Genomic DNA, 19,787 nt, shown 5'->3' on the forward strand with positions numbered 1-19,787 from the left:
AGCTGCAGCACTACTACTTCCAGCAATACCTGCTGCAGCAGCGATCATGACATGCAGCATGCTACGGCGTTACAGCGGCTATAGCTGCGTTAGACTGTTTGTACATGCGCAGTGGGGGGCGGAGAGGAGGCGGGGAGAGCCAGCTACAGTAGCTGCACACATGGCTACTTAATATTCACTGCACTGGCGGCCGCTGATTGGCCGGCGGGACCACGTGATGCAGAGTGTCTCGCTCCGCATTAGCGTTGGGCGAACAGTGTTCGCCACTGTTCGGGTTCTGCAGAACATCACCCTGTTCGGGTGATGTTCGAGTTCGGCCGAACACCTGATGGTGTTCGGCCTTTTAAGTTCGGGTTCGCCCCGAATTACTGAATGGCCGCCGAACAGGGCCGAACAGGGCCCCTGTTCGGTCGAACAGGGCCCTGTTCGCCCGAACATGCCGCAATACAGCCCCCCTATTGGGTCGCAGGCATAAGGGGGGAGCATGCCCCGATCGCGGGGGGGGGGGTCGGAAATTCCCCCCACCCCCTCCGCTAGCGCTCCCCCCTCTGCCCGCTTCCCCATACAAAAGTTTAAGGCAAGTTAAATAGTACTTGGTGGCTGGCACTGGCAGTGGAGTGAGGAGGAGGAGGAGTCCGAGTAGCAGAGTGACGCGTTGAGGCCGGGCAGCGGGCGGTTCAGCGGTAGTACCCTTGTGGTACTTCCGCCCTTTCTCTGACCTCACGTCCTCTGCATACGAGGGTACGCGTCACGCGTACCCTCGTATGCGTCATCACGTAGAGGACGTGAGGTCAGAGAAAGGGCGGAAGTACCACAAGGGTACTACCGCTGAACCGCCCGCTGCCCGGCCTCAACGCGTCACTCTGCTACTCGGACTCCTCCTCCTCCTCACTCCACTGCCAGTGCCAGCCACCAAGTACTATTTAACTTGCCTTAAACTTTTTTTATGGGGAAGCGGGCAGAGGGGGGAGCGCTAGCGGAGGGGGTGGGGGGAATTTCCGACCCCCCCCCGCGATCGGGGCATGCTCCCCCCTTATGCCTGCGACCCCATAGGGCCCTCAAAATGGGCATGTTCGGGGGTCCCATTGACTTCCATTGAGTTCGGCGTTCGGGCCGAACATGCCGAACATCTGGCCCATGTTCGGCCTGTTCGACCCGAACATCCAGGTGTTCGCCCAACACTACTCTGCATCACGTGGTCCCGCTGGCCAATCAGCGCCACTCTGGGAGACATTATAGGAATCGAGCCGCCTAACGCGGCTCACTCTACCGTCCTCACTTGCAACACCATACGTTGTGTTAGGTGCACGTTATGCGACCTTAACGTAGCACCTAACGCAACATCTTGGTGTGCAAGTAGCCTAACAGTGTAAGAATAGATGCAGATTATATTTTCCCATGTAAAAAATGTACTTGTTTGCGATGCCCACAATTTCTAACCTTGACATACACTCACTCAATTACCAAGTTTATGAGCTTTGGGGTCCTTGGCACCAATAATTTGTATATTCCCATTAAAATTAATCAAATCTGATTGCCTGTTTGTGGCTACAAGTCCTTTCTGAGTTTTAACCCCAGTCACCCAGTGACCAACTGTACCAGGTTTGAGGCTTATGCCATTTACAGTGCAAGAATGGCAGCAATTTAAATATTCCCCTTGAAAATCAATAGGTGAATTTTGATTGGTGTTTGTAGGCTCCACCCACTTTTTTGAATATTTATCCCAGTCACCCAGTGACCACATGTGCAAACTTTGAGAACCCTGCCATTAACAGTGAAAGAAGGGCTGCAGTTTACATTTTCCCAGGGAAATCTGTTTGTGACTTCACCCAGCTTTTGTGACCTTGACACACAGTCACTCAATGACCAAGTTTGTGAGCTTTCAGGTTCCTGCCATAAAATTTGTGTGAATGGAAGCAGTTTATCCAGCAAAGAAATCTGATTGGCTGTTTGTGGCTCCACCTCTTTAGTGAATTTTAGCCCCAGTCACTTAATGATCGACTGTAGCAAGTTTGAGGCCTCTGCCATTAACAGTGAAAGAATGGCAGCAGTTTCAATATTCCCTTTGAAAATCAATAGGTGAATTATGATTGGCTGTTGTAGGCTGCAACTACTTTTCTGAATATTAATCTCAGTCACCTAGTGACCAACTGTGTCAAGTTTGAGAACCCCTACCATTAACAGTGTAAGAATGGCAGCAGTTTATATTTTCCCATGTAAAAAGTTAGTTGTTTTTGGATCCACCCACTGTTTCTATCCTTGACACACAGTCACTCAATGACCACGTTTATGAGCTTTGGGGTCTTTGGCATCAATAAGTTGCATTTTCCCATTGAAATTAAACAAATCGGATTGGCTGTTTGTGACCCGCCCCCTTTTCAGAATTCAAGCGCCAGTCTCCCAGTGACTGACTGTACCAGATTTGAGGCCTCTGCCATTAAGAATTAAATAATGACAGCAATTTAAATATTCCCATTGAAAATCAACAGGTGAATTTTGATTGTCTGTTGAAGGCTCCACCCATTTTCCTGAGTATTGATCTCAGTCACCCAGTGACCACATGTGCATAAATTGAGAACACTGCTATTAACCGCATAAGAATGGCTGCAGTTTATATTTTCCTAGTGAAATTTGTTTTGGCTCCGCCCACTTTTTTGTAGCCTGACACACAGTCACTCAATGACCAAGTCTGTGAACTTTCAGGTTCCTGGCATCAAAAATGTGTAAATGGAAGCAGTTTATCCACCAAGGAAATCTGATTGGCTGTTTGTGGCCCCGCCCCTTTAGTGAATTTGAACCCCAGTCAGCCAATGATCGACTGTAGCAAGTTTGAAGCCCCTGCCATTAACAGTGTAAGAATGGTAGCAATGTAAATATTCCTCTTGAAAAACAATAGGTGCATTTTGATTGGCTGTTGTAGGCTCCGCCCACATTTCTGAATATTAATCCCAGTCACCCAGTGGCCAACTGTGTCAAGTTTGGGAACCCTGCCATTAACAGTGTAAGAATGGCTGCAGTTTATATTTTCCCATGTAAAAGCTTAGTTGTTTTTGACTCCACCCACTACTTCTAACCTTGACATACAGTCACTTAATGACCACGTTTATGAGCTGTGGCATCTTTGGCATCAATAAGTTGCATTTTCCCATTGAAATTAAACAAATCTGACTGGCTGTTTGTGACCTGCTCCCTTTTCAGAATTCAAACCCCAGTCTCCCAGTACTGACTGTACCAGATTTGAGGCCTCTGCCATCAAAAATGTAAGAATGACAGCAATTTAAATATTCCCCTTGAAAATCAACAGGTGAATTTTGATTGGCTGTTGTAGCCTCCACCCATTTTCCTGAATATTGATCCCAGTCACCCATTGACCACATGTGCAAAGTTTGAGAACCCTGCCATTAAAGGGGAACTGAAGTAAGAAATTAGTAAAGATAATTAGTGAGAAGAGTATACTCACAAACGTGGGTTACCACAAAGGCAACAACTTTATAGGCAGGTGAGGAGATTAGACCTGTCCTCACTCAGGATTAAGTAGTCGCTCTCTGTAGATCAGAAAACCTTGACACACAGTCACTCAATGACCAAGTTTGTGAACTTTCAGGTTCCTGGCATTAAAAATGTGTAAATGGAAGCAGTTTATCCACCAAGAAAATCTGATTGGCTGTTTGTGGCCCCACCCCTTCAGTGAATTTAAACCCCAGTCACCCAATAACTGACTGCAGCAAGTTTGAAGCCTCTGACATTAACAGTGTAAGAATGGTAGCAGTTTAAATATTCCCCTTGAAAATTAATTGGTGAATTTTGATTGGCTGTTGTAGGCTCCACCCACTTTCCTGAATCTTAATCTCATTCATCCATTCATCAAGTGTGCAAAGTTTGAAAACCCTGGCATTAACAGTGTAAGAATGGCTGCAGTTTACATTTTCCCATTTAAAATGAATGGCTGAAGTTTGATATGTCCCTCGGCATCTTCTGCGCCTTTGTGAGTACGTGGCCATGCTTCTTGCAATCGCACTAGCATGGCCTGGAGTGTTTTACGCAGGCCACCTAGGTCCTCACATCCTGCTGTGGGAGGGGTTTAACCACAATATCAGCCATATAGACCCCACTGATGATCTATTCAAGGAAAAGTAAAGATTTGTCATGAGAAAGGGGGTATCGGCTACTGATTGGGATGACATTCAATCCTTGGTTACAGTTCTTTAATCCCTACTATTTAGTCGTGCCCAGACTATGAAACAGTACAGTACAATACTGCTTTTGTAAAGTGCTTTTCTCCCATAGGACTCAATACACAGTTGCAGGCTAGGGTGGGTGGACTGTGTTACAGGGGAAATATTCAAGGGTTCATAAATGCTAGACTGAACTGGTGTGGTGGCTTTTCAGCTTGGATTTACAAAGGAGCTGTAAGGTGACAATTAACTCACCACCACTGTTAAAGAGAATCTGTACTCATAAGCATACCATTCTATTCCTTATTTTCTCCTGTGCCCCTCTGTGCTGTTTCTGCCACTCCCTGCTGCAATCCTGGTTTGTAATGAACAGTTTTAGGCAGTGTTTACAAACAAAAGACTGGCTTCTAAACACAGTATCATAGGCTGAGAACTAGCTTACTGTGTGACTCATGCAGAGCTTGGAGGGGGTGTGTAAAGCTTCTGCCAATGACAAGCAGTGCTGCACATTCCACACATTCCAGCCTCAGCCCGACAGACACGACACAGGAAAGGAGATAAGATTTATTACAGAGACAGTGCAAGTAGGAAAGGCTGCAGTAAGACAGACCACATTAGAACAGGTATAGGAACTTATAGGATAGAAGAAATAAGGCTTAAAATTTTGTTACAGAGTCTCTTTAAGCTGATGGCAAGTTTGTCAGGGAAAACTCAGTTCTCAAAGGGGGAAAAGTCCTGCAGCCAATGGAAATCCAACTGAAAAGGTGAAACCCCGCCCACAGTGTATGCCTAATTAAAATTTCACTAACTGATGCACAGCATTGTGGGTAATGACATCACATGCAGCTCCTTCCTGATTTGTATAATGCTCAATTTAAAGGCTCAATATCTCAGCATTCATAGCCCCTACACACTCTAAATTTTGAAGGGATCTCCGAACTACCCCTGTGCCAAATTACAGTCCCCACACCCAACTCCGCCGGTTGACGAGATAAAGTCGATATAGCCTACATTATGAACCAGCAATAAGTATGCAATGTGTCTACTTCCTGCTTTCATGGACGGAGACAAAAAAATGAACATCCTGTGTTTAAAAATTAGCTGCTCTGCCATGGCAGGAGAGATTCCTGAGCTAACACAGCTGAGAGACCATATTACAGTGGTGATTAGTCACATATGAGGGGGGATTAGACAGGCTAAACTCTCTAAATACATACCGAGCGCGTTTATCTATGTTTTTCTTCTGGCCTGGGCAAGAGTTCAGGTCCACTTTAGACTTTGCAGAACAGTTTGCCGGGGGAATAGTTCCCAGCGAACTTCCACCATTCGCATTAAGGCTGCTTTCAGAGTGGGACGCTACAGGAGCACGTTAGAGCAGCCTTTAACCCTCCTGGCGATTTGCTAAAAAATCGCCAGGGGGCAGCAAATCTTTTTTTTTTAAATTTTTTTTTTGTTTTCTCATGTAGCGAGACAAAGTCTCGCTACATGATCAGGAGATCCCGTTCAAAGAACGGGATCTCCTGGAGGGCTTCCCCCGTCGCCATGGCGACGGGGCGGGATGACGTCACCGACGTCATCGACGTCGTGACGTCAAAGGGGATTCCGATCCACCCCATAGAGCTGCCTGGCACTTATTGGCCAGGCAGCGCACGGGGTCTGGGGGGGGCGGCTGCGGCGCGATGAATAGCGGCAGATCGGCGGGTAGCGGCGGCGATCGGGCACTGCACGCAGCTAGCAAAGTGCTAGCTGCATGCAGCAAAAAAAAAATTATGCAAATCGGCCCAGCGGGGCCTGAGCGGTGCCTTCCGGCGGCATAGCCCGAGCTCAGCTCGGGCTTACCGCCAGGAAGGTTAATGCAGCCCAACTCACAGTAATGTAAAATCAATGGGCTGTTCCCAGTGCCCATGTTGCGTTACATTGTAACGCTGGACGTTCAAAGAAAGTGCAGCATGCTGTGCGTTATTTGCGGTTGTAGCCGCGTTAGACTGTTTGCACATGCTAAGTGCAGGAGAGGAGGAGGGGAGAGTCCGCTATTGTCCCTAGCCACATGGCTAATTAATATTCACTGCACTGTGTGACGTGCAGTGTTTACTTCCTGGAGCGGCTGCTTTGTGCGGCGATTGGCTGGCGGGACCATGTGATGCAGAGTGTTCCGATCACGTGGTCTCCACAGTCTTTGGATGCATGCGCCGTTTTCATTCTACCAGTATCGAACTAAAACGGCACACCAAGAGACGCATAACGTGTCTCTATGTAGCGTCCGAGTTTAGCACCACCATGCGTTGCGTTAGGGGAACGTTATGCAACCTTAACGTCCCCTCTAACGCAACGTCTCTGTGTGAAAGAGCCCTTAATGCAAACTTTCTCTAAACGTTCTCTCTTTTTTTTCTAAAAACAGAGCAGTGGGTAAATGACATCACACATGCGCTGGCGTGCTAGGCGCCGCCAGCATGAACACTACTGATAGGTTGATACATTATCTGTCATTTAACCACATTTATAAATTTACTTTTTTCCTATTGTAACTTATTATTCCCACAGTTCTCCTTAAAGGGAAGGTTCAGGGAAACCTTTAAAAAAATAAAAATCCATATCCACTTACCTGGGGCTTCCTCCAGCCCGTGGCAGGCAGGAGGTGCCCTCGCCGCCGCTCCAGAGGCTTCCGGTCGTCTTCGGTGGCCGACCCGACCTGGCCAGGCCGGCTGCCAGGTCGGGCTCTTCTGCGCTCCAAGGACGGGCTCTTCTGCGTCCCACGCGGGCGCGCTGACGTCATCGGACGTCCTCCGGGCTGTACTGCGCAGGCGCAGTAGTTCTGCGCCTGCGCAGTAAAGCCCGGAGGACGTCCGATGACGTCAGCGCGCCCGCGTGGGACGCAGAAGAGCCCATCCTTGGAGCGCAGAAGAGCCCAACCTGGCAGCCGGCCTGGCCAGGTCGGGTCGGCCACCGAAGACGACCGGAAGCCTCTGGAGCGGCGGCGAGGGCACCTCCTGCCTGCCACGGGCTGGAGGAAGCCCCAGGTAAGTGGATATGGATTTTTATTTTTTTAAAGGTTTCCCTGAACCTTCCCTTTAACATATCCTACAAATGTGGCATTTCTTTCACATACAGGGACTTTGCTATTAACTGCTAAAGTCAGTTGGCGGCCTTTTCCCACACTCTAAACATAAACTTTAAAGGGGAACTGAAGAGAGAGGTATATGGAGGCTGTCATGTTTATTTCCTTTTAGACAAAACCAGTTGCCTGGCAGCCCTGCTGATCCTCTGCCTCTAATACTATTAGCCATAGCCCCTGAACAAGCATGCAGCAGATTAGGTGTTTCAGTGGTTCAGACTTATAAGTCAGATCTGACAAGACTAGCTGCATGCTTGCTTCTGGTTTTAATCAGATACTACTGCAGAGAAATAGACCAGCAGGCCTGCCAGGCAACTGGTATTGATTAAAAGGAAATAAACATGACAGCCTCCATATACCTCTCTCTTCAGTTCCCCTTTAAAGTCAATGTTTTTAAAAACGACAAGGTCTTTTTGAAAATTCTTTTCTCCTTGTTCCCACACTTTTCCTTAGCACATACTGCAATTTTGATGATTCTAGCATGTATTGGGGCTTTGCTATTAACCACTAAACTTGGCGGCCATTAAAATTTCTTTAAAGAGACACTAAGGCGAAAAAAAAATTATGATATAATGATTTGTATGTGTAGTATAGCTAAGAAATAAAACATTAGGAGCAGAGACATAAGTCTAGTATTGTTTCCAGTACAGGAAGAGTTAAGAAACCCCAGTTGTCATCTATGCAAAAAAGCCATTAAGCTCCACGACTTTCAAAGTCGCAGAGGGCTTTATCTTCTGAAGCTTATTATCTCAGCTGTCAGTCATTGTATCTTCTTTTTCTCTCCACAGGACTGGTCAATAGTTCACAAGACTGCTCTGTAAAAACATTTAAAATGCTGAGTAGTTTGTAAACTGCAAATATTAGAGAATGATGCAATGTTATTAAAAAAAACACTATATAACTAAAAATAAAAATATGAGAATATTTTCTTTGCTACTAATCTTTTAGTATTTATCCATACTACACAACCAATTCATTATATCATAACTTTTTTTCACTTCAGTGTCTCTTTAAAATAACCATTAAAAAAGTGTTTGCATACCTACAATTGGAGAACGCAGACAGTGAAATATCTTGGGATCTACCTAACGACCTCATACTCTACTATCTACAAACATAATTCTCCGACTCTTATTCATCAGATCCTACAAGACTTACACAAGTGGACTACATACAAAATCTCATGGGTGGGTAGGATTATACTCCCACACTTACTTTATTTGTTTGAGACCCTACCAGTTCAAGTCCCTTCGGCTCAGCTCTCTAAATTACAGTCTGAGTTCTTTAGTTTTGTTTGGAATCATAAATGACCACGGGTCCTAAGATCCATTCTTCTGTCGCCTGGAGAACAGGAGGGTTTGGGACTTCCCCATTTAAAATTGTATCACCAAGCTGCTCATCTCCGACAACTGACACAGTGGTCTGACTTGACGGTATACTCAAAATGGAGTTTAATAGAGGCCAAAGACATCTATCCAATCTCCCTGGCATCTCTGATTTGGGCTGAAACACCCCCTAAAATACCCCACCCTCATCCACTACCAACAATATTATTCACCCTTCACCTCTGGAAATCTGTTGCAGTATCTGCAGGTCTGAGATCACATATCTCCCCATTATACCTTATGTTAGGGAACCTCACTTTTCCGCCTGGAACCTCTGATGCTTTCATGTCTCGCTGGTACTCCTTAGGCTATTTCAATCTAAGTCATTGAACAGACTTCTCCACAGGTCAGTCTTGGAAGAAAAATCACTTTTACACTTCAAATTTTCCTGGAATATAACCAAATCTCCCATTGTCTACACAGTTATATCAACAGGGCCACGTCTATATCCACACACATCTCTTTTGAGAGGATATGTACTCATAAAGGTCACCAGAAAGGCCTTCATATCTCAAATGTATTCTCTTCTCCAAAATAAATGGGCCCCTGTCCTCCTCCCCCTCTGCCCCCCCCCCCCCCCCAGCCCGGCGGGTGCCTATGGAGGTGGTTTCCCCCTGGGGTTCCCCCTCTCCCAAAGTGGGGTGAGGGGGAACGGGTGTGTGGGTTTTTCCCCCTTTTTTTTTTTTTTTTTTCTTTTTCTCCCCCCCCTTTTCTTTTTCCCCGGTGCCCCCCCCCCCCCCCCCTACCTCATGGGAGATGCAGAGCCCCATCTTTGTGGCTCTGTGCTGGATCTGCCCCACGGAATTACAATGGCCTTGGTGGCCAAATACCATGTTAATTTACTAGTTAATGGGGAGGCAATGAGACCCGAGTGGGTCCATAGTTGTGGATGGAGTTGTATGAGTGGGTTTGTGTTTTATTTTTATTTTTTTCTTTCTCCTCCTTTTCTCCTTCCCCTCTCCCCTCATGGGCCCGGACCTGGAGCAGAAGGACAGGTAATACATGACAAGAATTAAGATGATGTCGCTAAATGTCAGGGGCCTGAATATATACCGGAAAAACGTATGGCACTATTCAGGTACCTTAATAAACATCATATAGGAGTTGCTTGCTTCCAGGAGACACATTTTTCATTGAAAGGGACCCCGGTCATGAGAGATAGAGCCTACCCACATGTATATTGTAGTATTATGCAGCCCACTAAAGTTAGAGGTGTTGCCCTCCTGGTCTCTTGGACAATTCAGTTGGAGCAATTGGAGGAGTTGAGAGATGAGGAGGGCAGATATGTCCTTGTTAAGGGTATAGTTGAGGGGCACAAGCTGACAATGGGTTCGGTATACTTCCCTAATGAAAAGCAAAATAGATATTTATAACAGTTCCTAGAGAAGCTAGAGTATTTTGGGGAGGGGAGTATCATATTGGGGGGAGACCTGAACTTAGTTTTAGATCCTGAGCTGGACACCTCAACAGGTAGGTCTTTTATGCCGAGGAAAGCTTTGGCTAGAGCTAGTGCCCTGTTGCACCGTCAGCAGTTGGTGGACATTTGGCGGGTACAGCACCCTCTGGATAGAGATCATGCGTTTTTTTCACCTTTGCACAAGTCCTACACTAGGATAGATTACTTTTTCGTGTCTCACGATTTGTTCTGAGAGTCCTAGTTCAGATATTGGTACTGCTGCAGTGTCTGATCATGCTCCGGTGTTCCTGGACCTGTTCTCAGATGGCCAGTGTAGACCCCCATTTAGATGGAGACTTAATAAAGCGTTATTGCACGATGGAGGGGTAGATTCTATTGTCGGCACAGAACTGAAAAACTATTTTGCTGAAAATGATCTACAGGGGACTAAAATATGTACTCTGTGGGAGGCACATAAATGTGTCGTAAGGGGAATTTTCATAAGGGAAGGGGCTAGACGCAAAAACGAGCGCTCTAAAGCAATTGTGGAGGCATGGAATAGAGTGCAGGAACTGGATAAAAAACATAAGTGTAAACCCTCCCCGGCTTTATATGAGGAACTTAAAGGGGAAAGAGAGAAGTTGAAAACGCTCTTGTTCCAAAAATCTAAAGAAATGGCAGCAAAATGTAGGCTGGTATGGTATGAATATGGGAATAAGACTGGGAAACTCCTGGCAAAGTTACTTAAAAAGCAACAGAGGGAACTATACATCCCCCAGATTCTGGGGAGTACCGGTGTGAGACACACACAAAGCGAGTCTATTGCAAGGGTTTTTATGGACTTTTATGGGAATTTGTACGATATAGAGAAGCCGGGGATATACCCCAGAGAGCAAAGATTAGAGAAAATAAAGGAATATATATTAAGCTCCCAGATGCCTACGATATCGACGGACGATATAGAGAGCCTGGAGACTCCCTTCACTGGTGAAGAGTTAAAAAAGGCGATACAACAGTCCCCATCCAACACGGCTCCGGGCCCTGATGGACTAGGAGCTGAGTACTACAAAGAGTTTTTCGATATTCTTGCCCCCCAGATGCTGAGGTTTTTTAATGGAGTTGGGGCTACGGATATGGGTGGCCATACTTTCTCACAGGACCTATTAAGATCCGATATAGTAGTAATCCCTAAAGAGGGTAAAGATGCAACGCTGTGTGGCAGCTATAGACCGATTTCGTTACTTAATGCCGAGATCAAAATATATGCAAAGATGATTGCCAACAGGCTATCAGGGTTGATCTCCAAAGTTATACACTTAGATCAAGTAGGCTTTGTGCTGACAAGAGAGGCGAGAGATAACACCATTAGGGCATTGAACCTGATTGAATGGGCCAGGACCCAGTCCCAGCCCACCCTGTTGGTGTCGACTGAGGCGGAGAAGGCATTTGACAGGGTGGGCTGGGACTTTATTGATCAGCTGCTGCAGCATATTGGGATTAGAGGGAGGATGAGAGATAGAATTATGGCCCTATACTCAACCCCGATGGCGAGGGTGGGTGTAAATGGGGTCTCATCTGAGACCTTCCCAATAAAGAACGGAACCCGACAGGGGTGTCCCCTCTCCCCTCTTATATCCCTACTGTGTTCCATCAGAAACAGCGGTGGAATACAGGGAATAGCTATGCCCAAGTCTAGTCATAAGGTGTCAGCTTATGCCGATGACTTGGTTTTTTTAAGGTCCCCACACATCTCTTTGCCCAACTTGATGCAGGAATTCTCCATATATGGGGAAGTTTCCAATTTTAAAATCAATTATAGTAAATGTGAAGCATTGGCGGTGGGTCTGAGCCAGGATACGATAGCATCTATTGGTCAAAATTTTCCATTTAGATGGGCCCAGAAGGGACTGAAGTACTTGGGTATATAGCTCACACCCTCGATAAAGGAAATGTATCAGAGAAACTTCCCACCAGTATTGGAGAGCCTGGGTAGAGTTGTGGAAGAGTGGGGGGCGGGTACTTTTTCATGGTTAGGGAGAGTGAGCATTCTAAAAATTATAGTTATGCCGAAGCTGCTATATCTATTTCAGACAGTGCTGATTGCCCTTTCCCCACATTTCTTTCAACACGTTAAAAGAATGTTTTCAAGGTTTATCTGGAGGGGGAAAAAACCCAGAGTTAGGGCCACATTTCTATATGTGAATAAAGAAAATGGTGGTCTGGCCGCACCTAATGTTAGATTATATCATGTGGCCGCAGTTTTGACCCGAATAGTGGACTGGTCACGACACGGGGAGACCAAACAGTGGGTGGGAATGGAACAGGAGCTGTTAAATTATCCTATATGTAACATATCATGGATTGACAATAAGACTAAAATAAAGCATCTCGCAGGTACACTGGTAGCTTCTACGCTTGATATTTTTGGTAAGTATAGAGGCATTTCCCCCTGGCCCTCGCCACTTGTCCCCCTGGGGAGGAACCCGGGGTTGGCTGGAGGTGCAGTAGAAGGAGGGCCCTCATGGCGGAAGGAGATACGGGAAATGAGGGCTATGCACTTAGTGGAGGGGGGAGAGTGGACCCCTCAACAACAAATTGAGCTGCAGCTAGGAATTCCTCGGCTAGATGAATGCAGCCTGATTCAATTCAGGCACTACTTGCTATCATTGAGCAAAAGGAGAGATTTTTCAAGAGATCTCACCCCTTTCGAGGAGCTTTGTAGAGCACAGGGGACCTCTAGAGGTTCTCTTTCGAGAATTTATGCTATTCTGAATGATGAGGCGAACCCAGCAGGCTACTGTAATGAATAGCGGAGATGCCGCTGCATGGGCAAGCGGCATGGCGTCTATCTTCGTGTCCCAGCCGGCGGCTGCTGCCGCGCAGCAGCGTGAGGCTGTCTTGCCTGGTCCTTCTAGAGCACACAGATGGAGAACTACGTGCGTGCACGCCAGGCGACAGGACCTTTATGCTGCTGGAAGGGGAGTCAGCTGAACATGTCGATCAGCTGACTCCAGCTATGCTCCGGATTGGCTGAGTGTCTGGGGCGGCGCTGTGGAGCGCTTTTATTATATATAGGACTTGCTTGCCACTTGCAAGTTGTCTGCTGTTGCGAACATATACGTGTGAGCGCTCAGACCTGAGTCAGATCCCACAGTGTGTTAGAACCAGCCGGAGCTGGGAATTCACACTGAGTCAGATTCCATTGATAGCTTTAAAGTACTATTGCTTGCTACTGTTTGTGCTAGACTAGTTCCCAGGTGTGGAGACCAAGGACCTCACACCTAAGACTAGGAGTTTGCTATATTGTTACTATTATCTGTTAGACTAGTTCCCAGGTGTTGAGACCAAGGACCTCACACCTAAGACTAGGAGTTTGCTATATTGTTACTATTATCTGTTAGACTAGTTCCCAGGTGTTGAGACCAAGGACCTCACACCTAAGACTAGGATAGAGAGATATTACTGTCACCTGTTATGACCTTTGGCTTTCCTGACTACTCTCCTGTTCTCTGATTCGGTACTTCCGCCCATCTGATTATCTGTTGCCAACCTTGCCTGTACCTGGATACCGAATCATTCTTCCGCCTCTGTACTTTGTCTGTCCGTGTGTTGCCGACCTGGCTTGTCTGACCTTCCTGGCTGTCACCTAGCCCTTGGGTGATCAGCCTTACTGTACTCCTGTGACACCTGCTCTTCAGGTTCTTACTAGCTGCTATATCAGGCCTATGGTCACCAGCTCCTCTGGAGACCATCGTGCAGCACAGCCAGTGGGTCTCTACCTCTCTAAGGTCCACTGGCTGCAGTACAGTCCGATTCCCTGCCTCCCCGGGAATCCTTGGCTGCAGTACAGTCTGATTCCCTGCTCCTCAGGGAATCTCTAGCTGCAGACCAATCCTCACTACATCACTCCATTCAGTGGTCCCTGCTCCTCAGGTATCCACTGGCTGCAGTACAGTCTGATTCCCTGCACCTCAGGGAATCCTTGGCTGCAGTAGTGTCTGTATCTCCCGCTTCTCGGGAGATAACCTCTCCCATTACTGTTGCACAAAACACTATATCACATTGGGTGTCCTGTGTCTAGCTATACTGGTATTATTGGTGATTCTGCAGATCACCACATAATCGGGTATAGCATCTGTATTATTGGTGATACTGCAGATCACCAATAATCAGAAAATTCTGTGTTGCTGACACCAATCGTTACAGAACAGCAGACCAAAACAATATGGATGCACTACACAGCCGAGTTTAGCCACTTCGGTGGATAATCTTATCAGGGTGCTTGATGGCCATCAGACTCAAATCACAGCTTTGTCTGGGTCAATACAGGTTCTCCAAATGGCTGTGAATACAGTGCGATACCCTCCAGTTACAGACCTTCGCATGTCTGTACCTGAAAAAATTTCTGGACATAGATCTGACTTTCAGAACTTCAGAAATCGAGTGCTATCATATTTCGAGTTGAGGCCTACCTTATCGGGAACTGAGTCTCAGAGAGTTACGTTTATAAAGACCCTTTTGTCAGGGGATTCACAGACATGGGCATATAGTCTTCATGCAGAGCATGAGGCTCTGACATCAGTTCAGGAATTTTTTAAAGACATGGCCATTATATATGATAATCTGGACATTGCTTCCACCGCTGAACGGAAGCTAAAGACCCTGCGCCAGGGTCGGGATCCGGTAGAGGTTTATGCGGCAGAGTTCAGGAAGTGGGCCGTATCAGCTAGGTGGGGAACATATGCACTGTTAGACTGTTTTTTGTCAGGTTTATCTGATGCAGTTTCCGAATTGATGTTGGGACATCCTGAGCCTATGTCCATTGACGAGGCAATCGCTTTAGCTGTCCGGGTAGATCGCCGCTTACGCTATCAAAAACAGTCCCGGGGTAGAAATGCTGTAAGATAAGTCTCCTACGCCTCCTCTCCACCCTCGTCACCCCCGCCAGAGCCGATGCAAATCGGACACTCTAGATTGACGCAGGTGGAAAAGAATCGCAGGAAGTCGGAAAAACTCTGTTTATACTGTGCTGAGGAGGGTCACAAGGTTCAGAATTGTCCTAAGAAGTCGGGAAACGCAGCCGCCTAGGTGTAGTCAGAGGTAATACCCTAGGCGAGCAGTCACTACCTCTAAACAATAATCGTTTGCTCCTTCCCTGCTCCATCACGTGGGGAAATCAGACTGTCCCCACAGAAGCCTTTGTAGACTCCGGCTCTGCAGCCAATTTCATTGATTATGATTTTGCTAAGAAATTGGGAATTCTCCCTTACTTCCATTAGACCGACAGATTCTGGTTACTGCAGTCGACAACTCTCCATTACAGAGTAGACAACCTCTTTCCCAGACCCCATTTTTGGTGTGTAATGTAGGGGTGTTACATAAAGAGAGTTTACAGTTCTTGGTCCTGCAGATGGCAACCTCTACCATTATTCTTGGTATGCCTTGGTTGCAACTTCACTCTCTTCAGATTGACTGGGCTTCAGATCAGCTAAAGAGCTGGTCGGCTCATTGTCATCATCATTGCTTAGAGAAAGTTGCTGTTTGCGCTACCAAGATTCAGGCTAAAGGTGTGCCAGTACAGTATGTGTAATTCGCTGATGTGTTCTGTCCCAAGTCTGCAGATAAACTCCCACCTCACCGTAGCTACGATTGTCCCATCGATTTAAGATCTGGTTGTATGCCTCCTAGGGGTCACCTTTATAATCTATCAGGACATGAGAAGGTGGCAATGCAGGACTACATCAAAGAGAATTTGGCCAAAGGCTTCATCCGCCCTTCTCGCTCTCCAGCTGGGGCCGGATTCTTTTTCGTACAGAAAAAGGATGGAGGCCTCCAACCCTGCATTGACTACCAAGGTTTAAATAAGATTACAGTAAAAAATTGTTACCCTTTGCCGTTGATTGACGATTTATTCGATCAGATGACTAATGCCAGTATTTTTTCCAAACTGGAATTACGAGGTGCATACAATCTGGTACGGATTAGAGATGGTGACGAATGGAAGACGGTGTTCAACACACCCGACGGGCACTACGAGTATCTGGTTATGCCCTTCGGGTTGTGTAACGCCACTGCCATCTTCCAGGAGTTGATTAATGAGGTTTTTAGGGAGGTACTGGGGAAATTTGTGCTAGTGTATCTAGACGACATACTGATATTTTCTCCTAATCTGACAGAACATCGTAAACATGTTAAGTCCGTTTTGAGGAAATTGAGACAGAATTCACTGTATGCCAAGTTAGAGAAATGCCTCTTCGAGGTCACTTCCGTTCCTTTTCTGGGTTATATTATCTCTACATCTGGTCTCTCCATGGATCCAGAAAAAGTCTCAGCTGTTTTGGAGTGGCCACAACCTGTGGGTTTGAAGGCACTCCAAAGATTTTTGCACTTTGCCAATTACTACAGGAGATTCATCAAGGGTTTCTCCTCGGTAGTGTCACCCCTAACCAGTCTTACCAAGAAAGGGGCTGACATGTACCACTGGTCAGCAGAGGCACATTCGGCCTTCTCCACATTGAAAAAAACTGTTCTGCTCTCATTTTGAGACATGTGGATGTCACCTTCCCCTTCATAGTAGAGGTCGATGCCTCAGAGGTCGGGGTTGGGGCTGTACTGTCTCAACGCTCTGGTTTGCAGGGCAAACTTCACCCCTGTGCTTACTTTTCCCGTAGATTCTCTCCTGCTAAGAAGAATTACGATATTGGCAATCGAGAGCTTTTGGCCATTAAATTAGCCTTTGAGGAATGGCGACATTGGCTAGAAGGGGCAGAACATACTATCACAGTTTATACTGATCATAAAAACTTGGAGTACATAGAAGGGGCCAAAATACTTAGTCCTCGACAGGCCCATTGGTCTTTGTTCTTGTCAAGATTCAGATTTGTCATAACGTACACACCAGGGAGTAAGAACGTCAAAGCTGACACCCTATCTAGGTTTTTCGAGACCGACACAGTGCAACCCTCAACCCCAGAAACCATCCTACCTCAGAAAGTAGTCTTGGCAGCTACTGAGACCTGGAAGGATTGGACGGCTACTCTGGGCCTTCACCAACAGGATGTTCCAGAAGGGAAGCCTGAGGGAGTCATGTTTGTACCACTGCCCTTCCGCCTGCAACTCCTGCAATTGTTCCATTCCCATTAGAATGCAGGGCATCCTGGGGCAGCCAGAACTCAGGATTTGCTGGCCAGATGTGCTTGGTGGCCTACGCTAGCAACTGATTGTAAGAAGTTTTTAAGAGAGTGTTCAGTTTGTGCCAGGAGTAAGCCCTCTCGTCAGGCACCAGTGGGTACACTCCAACCCCTACCAGTGCCAAGTGAACCCTGGACCCATCTGTAAATGGACTTTGTGGGAGAACTCCCCAAGTCTGAGGGCAAGACGGTCATTTGGGTAGTAGTAGATAGATTCAGTAAGATGGCTCATTTTGTCCCTCTGAAAGGACTCCCCTCGGCCCAGGAGCTGGATGATCTCTTCATCCAGCACATTTTCCGGCTGCATGGCATTCCGGAGAATGTAGTGTCAGATCGGGCAGTCCAGTTTGTGTCAAAATTTTGGAGGGCCTTTTGCCATCAGCTGGAGATGGACCTTTCATTTTCATCAGGCTACCACCCACAGACTAATGGCCAGACCGAGATAATAAACCAGTCCCTTGAGCAGTTTCTCAGATGTTATGTGGCAGATGCTCAGTCCGACTGGGTAAAGTTTTTGCCGTTTGCAGAATTTGCACATAACAATCTGAAGAGTTCCTCTTCAGGATTCTCCCCATTTCAGGTAGTCTCGGGAAGATCTCCCAAGTTTGCTCCATTACCTGTGACATCTACCCCATTTCCGGCCCTGGAGCATTGGCAAAGGGCATTGAAGGAGATTTGGGGAATGGTTAAGAGGAATCTGGGGAAAGCCTTTCAGGCCCAGAAGAAACAGGCAGATAAGAGACGGTCTGTAGAATGGAAGTTTTCCCCAGGGGACATGGTGTGGGTCTCTACTCGGCATTTAGCTTTAAAGCAACCGTCACCTAAACTGGGACCCAGATTTGTAGGACCATACCCGGTGTCCAGAAGGATTAATGACGGCACGTATGCGATTGATCTCCCAGCTAGCATGAAAGGTGTGAGATAATTCCATGTGTCTCTGTTGAAGCCTGCAGTGCATGTGGATTCTTCCCCCCCCAGAGGCGTAGCTAGGGTTTTCAGCGCCCGGGGACAAAGACTATTAATGCGCCCCCTAAGGTGAAGGGTCGTGACCAAATGTGAGCGTGATTATGGGTGCTCCACATTTGGTCACGCCCCTTCAAATGTACATGGAGGTTAGCAGGCTCACGCTCACACACCCTCCCTCAGTATGTACCTTCTAGCATGTTTCAAGACAAATTTAGCAATCATGAGCCCCCCCATCAAGACAAATTCCGCAATCATGAGTAAACATGAGGCCCCCAACATGACCAACTCAGCAATCATGAGGCCCCCAACATGACCAACTCAGCAATCATGAGGCCCCCAACATGACCAACTCAGCAATCATGAGGCCCCCAACAAGACAAATTCAGCAATCATGAGGCCCCTAACAAGACAAATTCAGCAATCATGAGGCCCCTAACAAGACAAATTCAGCGATCTTGAGGCCCCCAACAAATCATGAGGCCCCCAACAAGACAAATTCAGTAACCATGAGGCCCCCAACAAGACAAATTCAGCAGTCATGAGGCACATAAATAGACAGCATTTCACATAAATAGGCAGAATGCCCCCTTAATATGGTAGACACCTCTCACCTGGCAGCAGTTCCCCAAAATACACTCAATCTGACAGCAGTGCTTCCCCAAAAATAGGTAGCCCCAGGTCTATAGGTGTCCCCAGAATAGGTGGCCAGCAGTATAGATGTCCCCAGAACAGGTAGCCAGGGGTAAAAATGTCCACAGAACAGGTAGCCAGGGGTATATGTGCCCAGTATATGTAGGCAGGGGTATGTGTCCCCAGTATATGTAGCCAGAGGTATATGTGCCCAGTATATGTAGCCAGGGGTATATATGCCCAGTATATGTAGCCAGGGGTATATATGCCCAGTATATGTAGCCAGGGGTATATGTACCCAGTATATGTAGTTAGGGTTATATGTGCCCAGTATATGTAGGCAGGGGTATATGTGCCCAGAGTAGGTAGCCAGGAGTATATGCCCAGTATATGTAGGCAGGGGTATATGTGCCCAGAGTAGGTAGCCAGGGGTATGTGCCCAGAGTAGGTAGCCAGGGGAATATGTGCCCAGAGTAGGTAGCCAGGGGTATATGTGCCCTGAGTAGATAGCCAGGGGTATATGTGCCCAGAGCCAGTATATGTAAGCAGGGGTAAATGTGCCCAGAGTAGGTAGCCAGGGGTATATGTGCCCAGAGTAGGTAGCCAGGGGTATATATGCCCAGAGTAGGTAGCCAGGGGTATATGTGCCCAGAGTAGGTAGCCAGGGGTATATGTGCCCAGAGTAGGTAGCCAGGGGTATATGTGTCCAGAGTAGGTAGCCAGGGGTATATGTGCCCAGAGTAGGTAGCCAGGGGTATATGTGCCCTGAGTAGGTAGCCAGGGGTATATGTGCCCAGAGTAGGTAGCCAGGGGTATATGTGCCCAGAGTAGGTAGCCAGGGGTATATGTGCCCAGAGTAGGTAGCCAGGGTATATGTGCCCAGAGTAGGTAGCCAGGGATATATGTCCAGTATATGTAGGCAGGGGTATATGT

The sequence above is a fragment of the Hyperolius riggenbachi genome, chromosome 4, assembly GCF_040937935.1.
Source record: "Hyperolius riggenbachi isolate aHypRig1 chromosome 4, aHypRig1.pri, whole genome shotgun sequence".
Taxonomy (NCBI): domain Eukaryota; kingdom Metazoa; phylum Chordata; class Amphibia; order Anura; family Hyperoliidae; genus Hyperolius; species Hyperolius riggenbachi.